We start from the raw sequence: 13708 nt of genomic DNA, 5'->3' as shown, positions 1-13708 counted from the left end.
TTCAGAGTAGGCATACCCCAGATAAATGCATTCAAATTTAATTATTACAAAAAAACACCACATGGCCAGGCTTGGTGGCTCATGCCTGTAATCCCAGCACTTTGGGAGGCCCAGGCATGCAGACCACGAAGTCAAGAGATAAAGACCATCTGGTCAACATGGTGAAACCCCATCTCTACTAAAAATACAAAAATTAGCCAGCGTGGCGGTACAGGCCTGTAGTCCCAGCTACTCAGGAGGCTCAGGCAGGTGAGTTGCTTGAACCTGGGAGGTGCAGGTTGCAGTGAGCCAAGATCGCACCACTACACTCCAGCCTAGGTGACAGAGCAAAACTCCGTCTCAAAAAACACACACAAAAAACCATCTTTTAATCCAGACCAAATAGAATGTTTCAGCCAAGCATTTGGCTAGGTCCTGGCCGAAAATAGTCTCTCCCAGGCTATATTATAACTTCTTGAGGGCAAAGACACCAGCAACAATATCAGTGTGTCATTACATACCTAAGCGTCCTACATACAGTGAGAACACAGATACTGCAAGGAGGCTGGAGGTGAAGGAAGGAGAGAGGAATTAATGGAAAGATGGAAGATCCAGCAAATATAGGTACTTTTTTTTTTTTTTTGAGAAGGAGGCTTGCTCTGTCACCCAGGCTCCCAGGCTGAAGTGCAGTGGCAAGATCGCAACTCACTATAACCTTTGCCTCCTTGGTTCAAGTGATTCTCCTGCTTCAGCCTCCCAAGTAGCTGGGATTACAGGCATGTGCCTCTCCACCTGACTAATTTTTATATTTTTAGTAGAGACAGAGTTTCATCATGTTGGCCGAGGTGGTCTGGTCTAGAACTCCTGATCTCAAGTGATCCACCTGCCTGGGCCTCCCAAAGTGCTGGGATTACAGGTATGAGCCAGCGCGCCTGGCCTACAGGATTTGCCAACTTCTTAGAAACTAGGAATACAGTGTCTGCTCCTGTCCGTCTCTCCTCCGCAGATGAGCGGACCCTCAGGTGGAGTGCAGCCAGAACTGACTCTTGTGCCTGGCAGCACCTGGCAAGAGTGAGGCAACCCCAGCAGCCGTGAGTCCAGCCATCATTGCTTATCACGTTCTGCTGGAAATGCATCTGGGTCTGTTTCTCCCCTATGTGTCCACACATCCTGAGGTCAGAAAGGAACTCTCTCACCAGCTCTTCCCCCTGGCGCAGGGCCCTGACACTTCCTAGGTTCTCAACTCATTGTTTGAATAAATATATGAGACTTGGTGTTTGGAAGGTCAGACAGCCCATGCACTGCTGTGGTCAGGCTATAATATATCAGCTTTCTTTAGGGGAGCTGTTAGATTTCCCAGTCTTCATGGGTCATTCTATTCTAAGAGTTGTGAGATTGTGAGTAGCTGAAGTTAAGGATGCGGGGGCTGAGGGACAGCAAGGTCGGAGACAGGCCATGGCTCCTACAACTAGAAGCACTCTGCTTAAATAGAAATGAGGGCTTGTTGGCCAAGAGCAGTGGCTCATGCCTGTAATCCTAGCACTTTGGAAGGCCGAGGCATGCAGATCCAGCCTGGCCAACATGGTGAAACTCTGTCTTTACTAAAAATAGAGAAATTCACTGGGCGTGGTGACGGCCACCTGTAATCCCAGATACTGGGGAGGCTAAGGCATGAGAATCGCTTGAACCTGGGAGGCAGAGGTTGCAGTGAGCTGAGATTGCGCCATTGCACTACTCCAGCCTGGGCAACAAGAGTGAAACTCCATCTCAAAAAAAAAAAAAGAAAGAAAGAAAAGAAAGGAAGGAAAGGAAGGAAGGAAAGAAAGAAAAGAAAGAGAAAGAAAGAAAGGAAGGAAGGAAGAAAGAAAAAAGAAAAGAAAAGAAAGGAAGGAAGGAAGAGAAAGAAATGAGGGCTTGCTAAGACCCTTGCACAGAAGTGGAGGGGCAGTAATCATACAAGACCGTGGTCATCTCTTCTCTTTTGGGATGTCTCATAATAGAACATCTGATATTGGCAGGGACGTGAAAACTGAGGAAAAGGAACTAGACTTGATTGAGGACTTCCCATGCGCCTGACAGCATACCAGCCGTTCTACACACAGCGTCTCCTTTAAGTAGCATTTTTCACCTGCTTCTTCTGTGTGCTGTTTTGGGAACTGATGCTCAGTGGCTTTAAGTAACGGCCCCAGGGCCACACATGTAGTGTGGAATTGTTGCTGTGATACCTGGAAGGGCATGGCCTTGAAGGTTTGTCCCTGGAAATGATACCATTGGCAATAAAGCTCGTGGTCTGTACTTTGAACCTGTTGACCCCTGGTTGGGACAGCAGTGCAAGGGCTGAGTCTGCAGAGAACCAAGGCAGGAAGGCCTCTTTCTCAACCTCTTGCCTCACCCTGGCTCAGGTGACAGGGTCCGAGCACTTTGTCCAGCCTATCTTTCTACAGACCCCCTTATCAGATGCAGTAGACTTCTGATACTGCTTCCTCTTAGCCCAGGTCTCTCATAATTCACTTGGTCAGCAGCAGGCCTGGGATGCCCTTTGGGGGTGTTACTGACAAAAGTTGTCCTGGGGTCTGGATTTGGACTGTGACTTGCTTAAAGCCCGGTGGTGAATCAAGGTTGACTCTATCAACCTGAGCTCCTGCAGGATTTGTCACTTCTGGGGTCACACCCTGTGGGTGACTCTACTATATCCTACACTATCTGAATGGACTGACTTCAGAGGCCCTTGGTATTTGACTTAACATGAGTTCTTCTAATAAATGCTACTCAGCTCAACTGGCCAAGGCCCGGCCCCACCCAGGCTCTCCGGAGTGTGTGAAGGGAATGACTCCAGTGGTGCAGTCTCGGCACTGGACCCCATGCACCGTCTCATTCATCCTGGAGTCTTTTTTCTTTCTTTCTTCCCTTTTAACTAAAGATGGACCTTCCACCTCCAGCAGAAATCCCTCTTCACCATTTCCCTCCCCTAAATGTCCCACTTGTCCCACTTTACTGCCTCTAGCACACCTGGGCATTCCCCTTCTCTACTTCCACTTGGCTCCATCCAATCTAATGCGATGATTGGTCTCTCCATGAAGAAAGTGGATAGAGAGACACAGACGAGTTGAGAAAGATGGTTGGTGGCAGGGCTACTGGCTGGAACCATAGTTGAGGTCTTACTAGACATCATTGGTATAATTGTCATACTTTTTTTTTTTTTTAGACAGAGTCTCTTGTCACTCTGCACACCCAGGCTGGAGTGCAGTGGCGGGATCATGGCTCTCTACAACCTTGACCTCCCAGGCTCAAGCAATCTATCCACCTCATTCTCCTGAGTAGCTGGGACTACAGGCATGCCCAGCTAAATTTTTTATTTTTTGTAAAGATAGGGCCCCACTATGTTTACCAGGCTAGTCTCGAACTCCTGACCTCAAATGATCCTCCAGCCTCAGCCTCCCAAAGCGCTGAGATTATAGGGATGGGCCATGATGTCTGGCCAGATCATTATCTGTGCCCCTGGAAAAGAGACAATTTGGCAATAAAGCCAGGGTATCGAGGATCACACATCTTCGAGGCCCTAGTATTCCATACAGTCATCTAAATGTGCTCCAGTCTGCACTGGCGCCTTCCTCCTTCAAACTCATGAGCTCACTGAACACACTAAAGCATTCTGTAAGAGTTTCTAGGATTAGATAGACTCATAAATACCCAGATAGCAGGAACTGTATCTGCCAAGTGTTTGTCCCTCAGCACATGGCACAGAGCTGAACATACAGTTTCACAATCTTTGTTTTCTTTACTGAGAGTAAATGTATAGGCTGAGCACAGTGGCTCACGCCTATAATCCCAGCTCTTTGGGAGGCCGAGGCGGGTGGATCACTTGAGATTGGAGTTTGAGAATAGCCTGGCCAACATGATGAAAGCCCCCTCAACTAAAAATACAAAAATTAGCCAGATGTGACAATGCATGCTTGTTGTACTCCTAGCTACTCAGGAGGCTGAGACAGGAGGATTTCTTGAGCCTGGGAGGTGGAGATTGCAGTGAGCTGAGATCATGCCACTGCACTCTAGCCTGGGTGACAGAGTGAGACTCTGTCTCAAAAAAAAAAAGAAAAGAAAAGAAAAGAAATGTATAGATAAGTTAACAGTGCCGAGGATAAACGTATCCCTTGCCACACACACACTTCTCCAGCTCACCAGGTGCTGCCAAAGCTGGGGTGCATGCCATAGAGTAATGCTCTCAAAAGCATCCTGACTACCTTACCTGGGGAACTGGCTTTATCTTCTACTGGACCAGAAGCTCTGAGCATGCTTTTTTGCACTAAACACACTGCCTGGTACATAGTAGGTACGTGAATACCCAAATGCATGCATGATGAGGGAACCCTGACCTCACTCAGGTTGGGCTGTTTAGCGTTGCCCTGCTCGTGGCATGAAGCCCCTGGCTGTGGCACTGCTGAGGAAGATTCTGCTGACCCTGTCCCGCTCTGTGCATAGGAGCACGTTCTGTTCCTTGCGGGATTGAACACTGCACATTTTCCTTCAGCAGACTCTCGCTAGTTGCCTTTCTCTCAAATCATGCCGATGATGAGCCAAAGACAAAGGTGGCTTGGTAACAGCGGCTTCCCACAGTGTCTCGGGTGCCACGCTAGGTGCGGTGGAATCCACAGGTGCGGATGGTCACTACGTGCACAAGTGCTCACAGCACAGGGAGGCCTGTTGACACACAGATGTCCGCTGAGTCACAGGAAGCCTCACTGGGACCCAAACCCGAGGAAAGGACTAATTCTACTCCACCTCTCATAACCCTTCTGAGCTCTGGCTCCTGTAGCTTTTCCTGTGCAATTCAGCAGCAAAGATCTCACCAGTGGATATGCTTCGAACGCCCTAATGATTTATTTATAGTATTGCTTGCCTGTGGTTCCAGACATCTGTCTCAAGCCTAGACTCTTACCCTTTCTCTCCCAGCTGTCTTAACGCATTGGGGCTGTTAGATGCAGTCTAGCAATTGGGCTTGGAAGAGAGATATGAGAGGTTGTTATCACTTACCTTTTAAAAATTATTTAAGCGATCGAATTGAATCTTTCCATGATGTGGAAACGACTACTTAGCCACCACCCGGTGTTTCAATAGGGCTCCCTTTGGTAATGCTGTTTCCCTGCTCTGTCCACCACATCTCTGCAGAGATGAGAAGAAGGACCTTCCCTGCTGGGTGCCATGGCTCATGCCTATAATCCCAGAACTTTAGGAGTCTGAGGCAGGTGCATTGTTTGAGCCCAGGCGTTCAATGCCAGCCTGAGCAACTTAGGGAGACCCCATCTCTACAAAAAACTTAAACATTAGCCAAGTGTGGTGGTGCGCACCTGTGGTCTCAGATACTTGGAAGGCTGAGGTGGGAGAATCACTTAAGCCTGCAAAGTCAAGGCTGCAGTGAGCTGAGCCTGGGAGGTTGGGGCTGCAGTGAACTGTGAAAATGCCACTGCATTCCAGCCTGAGCAACAAAGTAAGACTCTGTCCCAAAATAAATACATAAATAGATAAAATATGGCCCTTCCCAACCACCTGGGGCCATGGCTATTGTAACACAGTGGCCTGAGTATCCAGACGCTGGTGAGTGTCTGAGAAGTTATCAGCATGCTATAGGTCAGGATCTCAGACCATCCTTCCTTCTCAGCTACTTGGAATAAATATTGAAAGACATACTTTCGGGGCCCATCTGGCCCTGTGACTCAGCTTCCACCTTTGCTCTGGTTTCTTATCAGCTAGAGGAATGATGAAAAAGGTTTCCACCCGCAGAGCTGCAGTCTGGCCGGATTACACAGTGGCTGAGAAGCATTTTACACAACATAAGGGCTTGGAAGAGGCTGTGTGTCGAATGTAGTTTTGGTAGTAGGAGAGCCATGCTTGCAGAAACAAAGCTGAGGTGTATGCTTAGGAGCACTCACGTGAAATGCCACCAACCAAGGTGGTAAAACGTTTCTAAAATGGAGCCGTTCATTTTGTTGTTCATTTTTTTTTAAGCATGTGTATTTCAGAGGAAACAGTACAAACCAAATGTTACCTTCCCAGTGAGACTACTCTAAACCTCCCTAATTAAAATTCATCCCCCAGCCAGGCACGGTGGCTCATGCCTGTAATCCTAGCACTTTAGGAGGCTGAGGCAGGTAGATCACTTGAGACCAGGAGTTCAAGACCAGCCTGGCCAACATGGCGAAACCCTGTCTCTACTAAAAATACAAAAATTAGCCGGGCAAGGTGGTGGGTGCCTGTAATCCCAGCTACTTTGGAGGCTGAGGTATGAGACTTGCTTGAACCCAAGAGGTGGAGGTTGCAGTGAGCCGAAATGGCAACAGAGCCTGACTCTGTCTCCAAAAAAAAAAATCCCCCTGCTGTACCCTCAATTCTCTTTCCCTGCTCTTGTTGTTGTGGTTTTTATTGTTCCATAAAACCTTATAATTTAGTTATTGTTCAGGCTTGTCGTCAAACTCCCCAGTATAATGCAGTCTCATGAGGGCAGGCTTTTCCCTGCTATATCCACAGCACCTGGAAAAACACCACATTTATAGCCAAGCCCTTCAGTAGCTTTTGGATGAAGGAAGGAGTAGCCAAGACTTTCAAGGAATCCAGTCATGATGTCTCCTCTTCCATCTGTCTTCTTCTTGTTTTGTGTTTTGTTTTTGAGACAGGGTCTTGCTCATTGCCCCGGCTGGAGTCAGTAGGGCAATTACAGCTCACCGCAGCCTAGACCTCAAGTGATCCTCCCACCTCAAGCTCTCAAGTAGGTGGAACTACAGGCAGGCACCACCACACCAGGCTAATTTTTGTATTTTTTGTAGAGTCAGGGCCTCACCGTGTTCCCCAGGCTCGTCTCGAACTCCTGGGCTCAAGCAGTACACCTACCTCAGCCTCCCAAAATACTGGGATTATAGGCGTGAGCCACTGCACCCAACCCCCATCCCTCTCTTTCTATGAGGGTGATCTTTTCAGAAACATAAATGCATAGATAATTCATTGCAATTGAGAAGATAATGTACGCACTGTCCAAATATTGTTTTCTTTCTCTCTGGTGGTACATCATGAGCTCTTTCCATGTCAGTACCTACTAATCGACTTTCTTTTTAAAAATACCTGCCCAGAATTCCATTGTGTGGAAGTACTGTAATTTGTTTCATTATTCTCCTGTCAAGGAAGGCTTTCCCAGGCTTTTGGATTAGAAACAATTCTATAGCTTTAATGGTGATAAATATAATTGTTAATTCATAAACCTACGTGCTGGGCATGGTTCTAAGCACTTTATACATCCATTAACTCTTTCAATCATGGTGATAGCTTTAGAAGGGAGATACCATTGTTGTGATTTTATAAATGAGAACCCACAGAGGATTAAATTATCTGCCCCAGGTCGCAAAGAAAATGACCAAGCAGAGCTTCAGCCCAAGTAGTCTGAGCCAACATTCTTACCCTGTACTTTAAATGTCATTTGTGATGCAGTTTATTGAGCCAATGTCTTCCTACAAGATAAGCTGATAGTAGAATTACTAGGTAAAAGGCCACACATTTTATGCTGTGGTAGAGGGCAATGGGGACTTCTCTAAGAGACGGCACCAAATGTACATTTCCACAATGAACGGTTTCATCACTGGAATCTGATGCACGGGGAAAGGACATGTCATTTAAATTTGCATTCTTAAGAACTAGAAGCAAAGCTGAATGTCTTTCCCTAACTTTAAGTAACTTGTTTGTTTTGCTGTGGACTTTAGGACACACTCTCTGCCTTTGTTTTATTGGACTGTATTTTGTTTTTCGTTGACGTCTGGGTTCCTTATTAAAGAAATTAGCTCGCAGCCTGTCTCAGGGGTTTGATACTTTGCCCAGTTTAGCTTTTGCCTTTGTCTCTGGTATCTTTTCTGCAGGAGAAATTTGTGTTTTTATATAACCAAACTTGACAACATTTCTATTTATAGATTTTAGGTGTTAGGTCTGTCTTGAGTCTTCCCCATGCCAAATTATAAGAGAAAACTTCTTCATACTTTTTCACTCCAACTCTTCTTATGGTTTTCATTGCTTTATACTTAAGTCTTTGACCTATCTTCAACTTATTTTTGTTGTAGGAGTGAGAGAGTAGTCAGCTTAATGTATCCTCTCTGAATGGCTAGCCAGTTGTCTCAGTACATTTATTGTAAGTGAAAAGCAATCTATTTTTATTTGAAATGCAATTTAGTACATGATAATAGCATCTACTGGGCATGTCTCAGGATGATTTTGTAAAATAGATTAGTCTATTCATGACCAATAGAAAACTCCTATAGCTCTTTTTTTTTTTTCTTTTTGAGACAGAGTCTGGCTCTGTTGCCCAGGCTGGAGTGCAGTGGTGTGATCTCCACTCACTGCAACCTCTGCCTCCTGGGTTTGAGCAGTTCTCCTGCCTCAGCCTTCTGAGTAGGTGAGATTATAGGCACATGCTACCATGCCTGGCTAGTTTTTGTATTTTTAGCAGAGATGAGGTTTCACCATGTTGGCCAGGCTGGTCTTGAACTCTTGATCTCAAGTGATTCACCTCCTCTGTCTCCCAAAGTGCTGGGATTACAGGTGTGAGCACCTCACGCAGCCAGAAAACTCCTATAGCTCTATAGTAAGTATTTAAATTTGGTAGTGATTACTTCTCTGCCACCTACCCAATTCTTATGATTTTTCAAAATTGTTTGATTCTTTGTTAACTTTTATTTTTCAGGATGAACTTTAGAATTAGCATTTTAGTTTTTAAGAAAGTCTTTATTAGGGTTGCATTAAATGTATAGATACATTCAAGGAGCTAGGACCCTTGATTTCAGGTATGTCTTTACATTTTTCTAGCCTTCTTACGTGGTTCAGATCTGAACTTTTAAAATATAGGTTTTACGCATTTATTCTTATATATACTATTGTGATTAGTATCTTTTTCATGACTTCTAAATTAGTTATTTTTATAAAATATAGGAAAACTATTAACTTTCTGCATACCAATTTTAGTAACTGGCCACCTCGGAATTATCTCAGTAATTATAAAATTGAAAAGTACGAATTGCTTCCTATTTCCTTAGAGGGTTTTTAGAATTTCTCCTCTCAGCTCATTTTTTAAGTTTGTTTTTTTTTTTTTTTAGATGGGAGATATGACCGCAGATTTTTATCTTAGATCTGAATGTTGACCCATTGGATTGTTGAATCATTTTAAATAGCTTGAGTAGCTGAGAATAAGTTCATTTGGGGACAATCTACTTGGTCTTTTCCATATGATGCTTTTCTGTGACTGAGTTTTGTGAAACAGAATCATTGTCTCAAATCACGTCATCTGTCATTTCCCTAGCAGAAGAAAACTACTTGTGATACAGAAAAGTAAACTAGTTTAAGGAAAGATTTTTGAAAAACACTTCATCCCAGAGCTGTGAGGAAACTGGGTGAAGGACCTTGCAACAGAACACGCATCTGATTCACGTTCAGAGCATAGAAAGGAAAAGGTTATCAGATCTTTCCAGGTATGCTCATGATACTAATGGTTTGTAATGTCATGTTGACCTTTTGTTATTACTTCCATGTTTGTCTACAAATACTGACTATGTAGTCAGGGACTCAGAGAGAGGTCTCCTAAGTTGAGGGTCGCAGGAATGTAGGAAAAATGACTTTGAAGCTAAGTTAGAAATGGAAAGCCCAGCTCAAAAAGCAAAACTTTCATATACAGCCTCCTAAATAACACACAGGCAGCGCCCTTTGGAATCATTACAAGTTGTAAAGACTTTTGATATAGTCTCTAGGAGAGAGCAGGAAATTCCTAGTATGGAAGAAATGTGTTAACTAATTGAGTGTAAGAACTTGAAGATGCTGGTTTCCTTTTTAATTAGCTTTCTATCACCATAGAATGAGCCCATACATGCAAGAGAACACAGAAATCAATTAAATACAAATTAATGAAGGCAGATTTTTTTAAAGCTTGTAATTACAATTTATATCTTATCATTGCACACACACAAAAAAATAGTTCTCCTGGCCTAAAAGCAAAGATAATTTCCTTTATTGTCCTTAGATTTCCAGAAACCCAAGGTAACAGATTGATCTTTCCTTCTTTCTTTCTTTCTTCTTTTCTTCCTTCCTTCCTTCTTTCTTTTTGACAGGATCTGGCTTTGTTGTCCAGGCTGGAGTGCAGTGGCACAATCTAAGCTCACTGCAACCTTCACCTCCTGGGCTCAAGCCATCTCCCACCTCAGTCCCCCAAGTAGTTGAGACTACAGGCTCATGCTACAACCCATGGCTAATTTTTTATATTTTTTGTAGAGATGGAGTCTTGCCATGTTGGCCAGTCTGGTCTCAAACTCTTGAGCTCAAGTGATCTGCCAACCTCTGCCCCACAAAGTGCTGGGATTACAGGCGCTCCTAGCCTAGTATGATTTATTTCTTGGCTGGACTTTCTGCATGCTTAACCAATGTAGATAATTTCATTCCAACTCTTCTAAGCCTGGAGGAGTAGAGGGATCTTGAATGGTCCTTAATGTGTGTCAGAAATACACCTGTGTCACCATCCACCATCCCTATCCAATACCTTAAAAAAGTATTGATGAGGGAGCAATCCTCTCCAGATTGGCCTGAATGACTTCTTATGATCTAAGATTTAGGAGTTTGAGGGTGGGGTGTTAGTACTTTGTACTGCAGGGAAAATGAGTTAACTGAGAGTATATGGAATAAACAATTGTGACCTGGAAAATGGTTCATTTGCTCACAACCACTTGTTGAAAGTTAATTATGTGCCAGGCATGGTGCAGACATGAGAGGCATAGCAGTAAACAAAATTTAAATCCCTGTTCCAAAGAGAGCATCAGCTCAGTCAGGACAACGAATAATAAGGAGCTGGGATTATTTTGCAGTGAACAGTGTCATGGAGAAGAGAACACAAAGTCCATGACACTGATTGAAAAGGAAAAGACATTATTAAATAAGGTGATCAGAAACAGTGAGCCTCCAAGGAAGTGACGTTTGAGGTGAGGCCTGACCTATCCGCAATATACAACCGTTCCAGATCTGGGGAAATGTTCCAGGCAAATAGAAGAGCAAATACAGAGGCTTTGAGGTGGGAACAGACTTCAGGTAGGGTTTGAATAAGATATACACAGGAAAAATACAATCTTTTAAAAGATAGAAACTATTGAAAGAAAATGACTTTTAGCCAATAGGGATAGTATGAAAGATTCATAGCAATCCCACCCATAAATTAGGAGATCCTTACGGGCACCCTCCTGTTTGACTATGGGGAAAAAAAATGGTTGCACTAAGGATTTTGCCATCTTCTTCCTGATGGCACATAGTTGACCAAAAATTTAAATATTAGAGTAGAAGGAGCCATTTAAGACATTTATTCAAAGAAAATGAGACTAAATGAAGACATGCCACCCCAAATCCACAAAGGGAAACAATCCAAAGCTGAACATGGGGTGATCATAACTTAGACACCAAGACTGGTCCAAGAAGTGTGTACAGAGATGTGAAGGCAGAAGGCATCCTTCAGCTATGTTGGGAATAAAACATGTTAGAAGCCAGGAGATAAGTGACTGTGGCTACAGTCATTCATCTACAGGGGAGGGGAGGGGAGGACCCTGGGGTGGATCAAGGACAAGGATGCTGGACAAATGGGCATCCTGGGGTCTGAGGCCAAGGCATGTCACCATCACCACATCAAAAAGTGGAGTAAGGTTTTTGACATGAGCCGTCCTGATGTGTAACGTGGCTTGTTCCGTCATTTGTATATTACCCGAAACAGGAAATCCCAGACGCAGCGTGACAGCTCTCTTTCCTCTTTTCTTTACTACTATTGCACTTCTCCCTACCCCAACTGGGAGTGATGTTAAAAGGAAGAGGAAATGCTAATCACACCCACTGCTTGCTAGGAGGTTCCGTAGAGTGACTCAAGCAGAACTGTAGTTTGAGTCACACAGGACACATGACAAAAGGGTGGTGACATTTTTTTCCCCTCGTTTAATTTCAGCATACCTGGAAGTGTTAACAGATTCTAACAGAATGGTAACCAGAGCTTCCCACTCCTGTCATGGTTTGGCCCACGGGGCTCACCTTCTCTCAGGACCTGAGTTTCTTCCACTTAAACAGAGAGTTACATGACATGGTTGCAATTTCTCTCAATGCTGACCTCATAAGGTTAAAAATGTTTGAGTGTATCGAGCATTAGAAAGGTGGCTCATGCCTGCAATCACAGCACTTTGGGAGGCTGAGGTGGGAGGATCACTTGAACCCAGCAGTTCAGGAGCAGCCTGGGCAACATAGTGAGACCCTATCTCTAGAAAAAAAATTGTTAATTGTAAAAAAAAAAAATAAAATGCCTGTCAAGATAGTAAAAAACAACCTACAGAATGGAAGAAAATATTGCAAATCATATCTGTGCTAGGTGTTTTGTGTATATATATGACCTAATTGTAAAATAGGCAAAATACTTGAGCAGACATTTCTTCAAAAAAGAAATACAAATGGCCAAGAAGCAAATAAAAAGATGTTCAGCATCCTTAGTCATTAGAGAAATGTAAATCAAACCCACAATGAGATACCACTTCACACCCATTAGATTGGCTATTTAAACAGGTAAACCAACAAAGAGAAAATAGCGGTGTTAGGGAGAATACAGAGATTGGAACCCTCTTACATTACTGGTTGGATACAAAATGATGCAGCTGCTGTGGAAAACAGTTTGGTGGCTCCTCGAAAGGTTAAATATAAGATTAACATCTGACTCAGCAATTTCTCTCCTGGGTAAATACCCTAAAGAATTGGAAAAATATATTCAAACAAAAACTTGTATGGAAATGTTCATAATAGCTCTATTCACAATACCAAAAGTAGAAACAACCCAAATATCCATCAACTGGTAGATAGATAGATAGATAGATAGATAGAGTACAGTCTATCCATACAATGGGATAATATTGAGCCATAAAAAGAAGCAAAGTACAGACATCCTACAGCGTGAATGAATCTTAAATATTATAATATGTAAAACAAGTCAGGCCGGGAGTGGTGGCTCATGCCTGTAATCCCAGCACTTTGGAAGGCCAAGGCAGGTGGATCACCTGAGATTGGGAATTAGAGACCAGCCTGACCAACATGGAGAAACCCCATCTCTACTAAAAATACAAAATTAGCCGGGTGTAGTAGTGCATGCCTGTAATTGCAGCTACCCAGGAGTTTGAGGCAGGAGAATTGCTTGAACCCAGGAGGTGGAGGTTGCGGAGCCAAGATCGTGCCATTGCACTCCAGCCTGGGCAACAATAGCAAAACTCCGTCTAAAAAAAAAGAAGTCAGACACAAAAAAGTCACATATATGGTTTCATTTATATGAAATATTTAGAATAGATAAATCCATAGCAACAGAAAGCAGCCTAGTGCTTTCTCTAGAGGCTGGGCAGAGAAGGGAATGGGAAATGATTGCTAGTGGGTACGGGGTTTCCTATTTTGTGGTGATGAAAATGTTTTGTAACTAAATAGACCTGATGGTTGCACAACATTGTGAATGCACTAAATACTGCCAGAGTGTACATTTTAAAATGGTTAATTATATATTACATAAATTGTATCTCAATTTTTAAAAAAATTGAGGAAGGGCTGGATGCAGTGGCTCATGCCTATAACCCCAGCACTTTGAGAGGCCAAGACAGGTGGATCACCTGAGGTCAGAAGTTTGAGACTAGCCTGGCCAACATGGTGAAACCCTCATCTCTAC

At 43.6% G+C, this 13708-nt stretch overlaps 1 protein-coding gene across 3 annotated transcripts in view; it reads left to right on the top strand.

The window, feature by feature from the left end:
* Positions 1 to 13708, top strand: part of ACSL5 (acyl-CoA synthetase long chain family member 5) — a 52187-nt gene that overhangs the window by 3940 nt on the left and 34539 nt on the right. The window contains exon 1 of one of the 3 annotated variants that reach the window (XM_012447998.3): positions 9369 to 9473. The exons of the other annotated variants lie outside the window; for them this stretch is intronic. The gene's annotated coding sequence lies outside the window, so the exon portion shown is untranslated. Of the gene's footprint in view, positions 1 to 9368; positions 9474 to 13708 lie in introns of those variants that run through there. 3 annotated transcript variants of the gene reach the window in all.

The sequence above is a fragment of the Aotus nancymaae genome, unplaced genomic scaffold (assembly GCF_030222135.1).
Source record: "Aotus nancymaae isolate 86718 unplaced genomic scaffold, 86718_ANA_hifiasm-v0.15.2.pri h1tg000010l, whole genome shotgun sequence".
NCBI lineage: Eukaryota > Metazoa > Chordata > Mammalia > Primates > Aotidae > Aotus > Aotus nancymaae.
The sequence above is the reverse complement of the archived record's forward strand: the minus strand, read 5'-3'. Positions and strand labels throughout refer to the sequence as shown.